The sequence below is a fragment of the Pongo pygmaeus genome, chromosome 16, assembly GCF_028885625.2.
Source record: "Pongo pygmaeus isolate AG05252 chromosome 16, NHGRI_mPonPyg2-v2.0_pri, whole genome shotgun sequence".
NCBI classification, from domain to species: domain Eukaryota; kingdom Metazoa; phylum Chordata; class Mammalia; order Primates; family Hominidae; genus Pongo; species Pongo pygmaeus.
In genome coordinates, this window is record NC_072389.2 from 35,910,557 (window position 1) to 35,915,290 (window position 4,734).

At 39.1% G+C, this 4,734-nt stretch overlaps 1 non-coding gene across 1 annotated transcript; it reads left to right on the forward strand.

The window, feature by feature from the left end:
• The first annotated feature begins 2,398 nt into the window (after window positions 1–2,398).
• On the forward strand, window positions 2,399–2,530 carry LOC129014903 (small nucleolar RNA SNORA18). Its single transcript, XR_008494424.2, has one exon. It is a non-coding gene; the product is annotated as a small nucleolar RNA SNORA18 (small nucleolar RNA).
• The last annotated feature ends 2,204 nt before the right edge of the window (window positions 2,531–4,734 follow it).

A 4,734-nucleotide genomic window follows, 5' to 3' on the forward strand; every position in this document is an offset into this window, starting at 1 on the left:
AGCAGAGCTCCCACTATTCTGTTTAACCAGCAAAACCTCTCAGCAACCTCATCTGTCACCCATGGCCTTGGAGTTTGGGAGCTAATGGTTTGGTTTTCAATATGTTTGAAAAAAATGTCATAATGTCTCCCCCATAATTTTGTCACAAATCCTATCTTCTCCAAAGTGCTACTCTCAGAAAAAGATACCTCTATCTCACAGATACAAAAATTCAGGGAAATCTTAGCTATTCCAACAGGTTGAGTAATTCTACTTTTCTCATTCAAGGCTGGAATTGGACACCTGTTAATATTAGACCCTCATGTAAGTGTTACCTAAATTCTCACCTTTCCTGCATGAATAAGGTCACAACTTAACTGCTAAGTCTTGCTTCAGAAGTTGGGCTAAGTAGGACTTCCTCCAAGTTAAGCACTATTTTGAGCACTTCGATAGACCGAATCTTTTATAAGACTTACCTATCAACAACCTTATAAGGCAAGTATCATTATAATCCCACTTTTAATGCATAGATACCTTGAGTGATGTGGCTAACAACCCATGGTTAGAAACTGAAGACAGGAAGTGTAGAGTCAAAGACAATGATCTGGCTGAGCACAGTGGCTCATGCCTGTAATCCTAGCACTTTGGGAGGCCAAGGTAGGTGGATCACCTGAGGTCAGGAGTTCGAGACCATCCTGTGTAGAGTCAAAGACAATGATCTGGCCGAGCACAGTGGCTCATGCCTGTAATCCCAGCACTTTGGGAGGCCAAGGTAGGTGGATTACCTGAGGTCAGGAGTTCGAGACCAGCCTGACCAACATGGTGAAACCCCGTCTCTAATAAAAATACAAAAATTAGCCGAGTGTGGTGGTGCATGCCCATAGTTCTAGCTACTCAGGATGCCGAGGTAGGAGAATTGCTCGAACCTGGGAGGCAGAGGTTGCAGTGAGGCGAGATCGTGCCACTGCACTCCAGCCTGGGTGACAGAGTGATACTCAGTCTGAAAAATAAAATAAAATAAAACAATCAAAAAGATAATGATCTTTTCTTTTCCTCTAAGCTATATTGCCATGCACAGTCTGTGCCTCATTACCATTGGGTCATAATGTCTATGGCTGAGCCAATGATGCCTAATTTAATCATTTTGAGGAGTATGGTCAAGTCAATTGCAGTCACAAAGAGAACACTTCTGGTTTGTACCATTTTTTATTTGTTTGCTTTGGTTCAGAATTCTATTTTTTAAAATGATTTATTTTCTTTTACTATTATTTTATTACTGTTACTTAAAAAATTGTCGTTACCCCATCCTATCTCCTTATCTACCCAAAGCTAACCTTGACATTGGTGTGGGGAAGACTTAACTTTTTGTGAAAAGTATTTGCTGCCATTCTTGAGGCTGGGCGCAGTGGCTCATGCCTGTAGTCCCAGCTACTCTACTCAGGAGGCTGAGGCAGGAGAATGGCGTGAACCTGGGAGGTGGAGCTTGCAGCGAGCCAAGATGGCACCACTGCACTCTAGAGCCTGGGCGACAGAGCGAGACTCTGTCAAAAAAAAAAAAAAAAGAAGAAAAGTATTTTCTTCCCTTCCCTGGGGGAGGAGTAGTTTCTCCACCTTGCTGCCATTAGGATTGGCTGTGTGAATTGCTTTGGCTAGGGAAATGTGGGCATAAATGATCCTTGTCCCTTTCAGCAGAAGTGGTTTCACTTTTTCTTTTCCATGTGCCATGAGCCTGGCAAACTCTGAGAGTGTCTGCTTTATCTACCGGATTCCAGAGTGAAGAGGATTTGGTGCCTTGGTGTGGCTGATGGATATGTAACATAGTAAGATGGGAAAAAAAGCGGGGGGTGGGTGGTGGTGGGGCGGGAGTGTGGAGCATTATTTGTTATTGCAGCATAACTTAGCCTTTACTTATAAAGGGTGCCGTGCCAAGACATGTTTTTATGATTTTACTAAATGTATTATATAAAATGTATCCCTAAACCATATGTGAATTGGTTCTCAAAGTGTGATCCCTGGATCACAAAAGGGTGAAAGCAAGATAAAATGGTTTCACTCTTTTGGGGGGAAATAAGATAAAATATATTTAATAATAATACTAAGACATTATATGAAATTTTTTTACTCTCATTCTTTCATTAGGATACAGTGGAGCTACCTAAAGCTGTAACTGCTCTGATGCCTAAGGAAATGAATACTTGCATTCTTGTGTTTCAAAACTTTTTTAGCTTTAATTTCTTATATAGAAAAAATTAATAAATGCAACCCAAATGAAATAAATCTCTTTGGATCTTCAATAATTTTAGGAGAGTAAGAGATTCTTAAAACCAAAAAAGAAACATTGATGTAGCTTATTGTTTAGTATATTTATAAATTTTACATAAGTGATATTTGGTTACTTGCTTTTTAAACTCAACATTCTTTTGAGGTCTATCCCAATAGGGCTTTTTCTGTAGCCTGCACGTTGTTGGAAATGCCTCATAGAGTAACTCTGTGGTTTTACTTTACTCACAGGACTATTGCTACATCTGTGGGAAGGAACCATGGGACAGTTGCTGAAGTATGAAAAAGACAGTTACTAGACTGTCTTTAGTTCAGTAACTGTCTTAGCGAAGACCTGATAATTTACTTTTTTACCTTAGATATTGGCATATTCCACACATCTGTACTATTCTTGAATTTGATCACTTAGGAATGAATATGATTTGAACTCATTCATGTTTAGAGAGGGTGTCAAATTGAGAACCAGGCAGATCCGCCTACACTAAAAATGACCCTAAAGTAAATTGGTAAAGAAATCAGATCCCAAAGATTATTGGTGAATTTTGAAGTCTTCGTCGGTATATCCATATGAAAAGGAGATGACAGAAGCCAAAATAAAAGAATTATGGGCTGACAGGACAATTGGATTAAAATAAATGTTAGTTTCATTTAAAAGGGCTAACTTGAAGGTAAGTTTTGAAAATAAATTTTGACTCCAGCTCCTTAGAGGATCTAAAGTGACCTTGATGCGCAGTGGAAGAAATCACAACATGAAATTCCTTGAATAAAAATTTATTGACTTTACAAAATAAGTAAATAAATAAATGAACTCAACCTTCTCTCACTAAGGTGTATGAAAGTGGATACACATAGACTGAGCTCATTCCTTTCAGCTGTTTATACTGTTATAAAATAATTTCAAAAAGAGGAAAATACCTGCTCTTCAAAGTTTTCGGAGCATGTGACTTTATAAAGCATATGCATTTGATCACCTTCCCAAATGCCTTTCTTTTATTTATTTATTTATTTATTATTATTATACTTTAGGTTTAAGGGTACATGTGCTCAATGTGCAGGTTAGTTACATATGTATACATGTGCCATGCTGGTGTGCTGTACCCGCTAACTCATCACCTACCATTAGGTATATCTCCCACTGCTATCCCTCCCCCCTCCCCCCACCCCACAACAGTCCCCAGAGTGTGATGTTCCCCTTCCTGTGTCCATGTGTTCTCATTGTTCAATCCCACCTATGAGTGAGAATATGCGGTGTTTGGTTTTTTGTTCTTGCGATAGTTTACTGAGAATGATGATTTCCAATTTCATCCATGTCCCTACAAAGGACATGAACTCATCCTTTTTTATGGCTGCATAGTATTCCATGGTGTATATGTGCCACATTTTCTTAATCCAGTCTATCATTCTTGGACATTTGGGTTGGTTCCAAGTCTTTGCTATTGTGATAATGCTGCAATAAACATATGTGTGCATGTGTCTTTATAGCAGCATGATTTACAGTCCTTTGGGTATATACCCAGTAATGGGATGGCTGGGTCAAATGGTATTTCTAGCTCTAGATCCCTGAGGAATCGCCACACTGACTTCCACAAGGGTTGAACTAGTTTACAGTCCCACCAACAGTGTAAAAGTGTTCCTATTTCTCCACATCCTCTCCAGCACCTGTTTCCTGACTTTTTAATGATTGCCATTCTAACTGGTGTGAGATGGTATCTCATTGTGGTTTTGATTTGCGTTTCTCTGATGGCCAGTGATGGTGAGCATTTTTTCATGTGTTTTTTGGCTGCATAAATGTCTTCTTTTGAGAAGTGTCTGTTCATGTCCTTCACCCACTTTTTGATGGGGTTGTTTGTTTTTTTTTTGTAAATTTGTTTGAGTTCATTGTAGATTCTGGATATTAGCCCTTTGTCAGATGAGTAGGTTGCAAAAATTTTCTCCCATTTTGTAGGATGCCTGTTCACTCTGATGGTAGTTTCTTTTGTTGTGCAGAAGCTCTTTAGTTTAATTAGATCCCATTTGTCAATTTTGGCTTTTGTTGCCATGGCTTTTGGTGTTTTAGACATGAAGTCCTTGCCCATGCCTATGTCCTGAATGGTAATGCCTAGGTTTTCTTCTAGGGTTTTTATGGTTTTAGGTCTAACATTTAAGTCTTTAATCCATCTTGAATTGATTTTTGTATAAGGTGTAAGGAAGGGATCCAGTTTCAGCTTTCTACATATGGCTAGCCAGTTTTCCCAGCACCATTTATTAAATAGGGAATCCTTTCCCCATTGCTTGTTTTTCTCAGGTTTGTGAAAGATCAGATAGTTGTAGATATGCGGCGTTATTTCTGAGGGCTCTGTTCTGTTCCATTGATCTATATCTCTGTTTTGGTACCAGTACCATGCTGTTTTGGTTACTGTAGCCTTGTAGTATAGTTTGAAGTCAGGTAGCATGATGCCTCCAGCTTTGTTCTTTTGGCTTAGGATTGACTTGGCG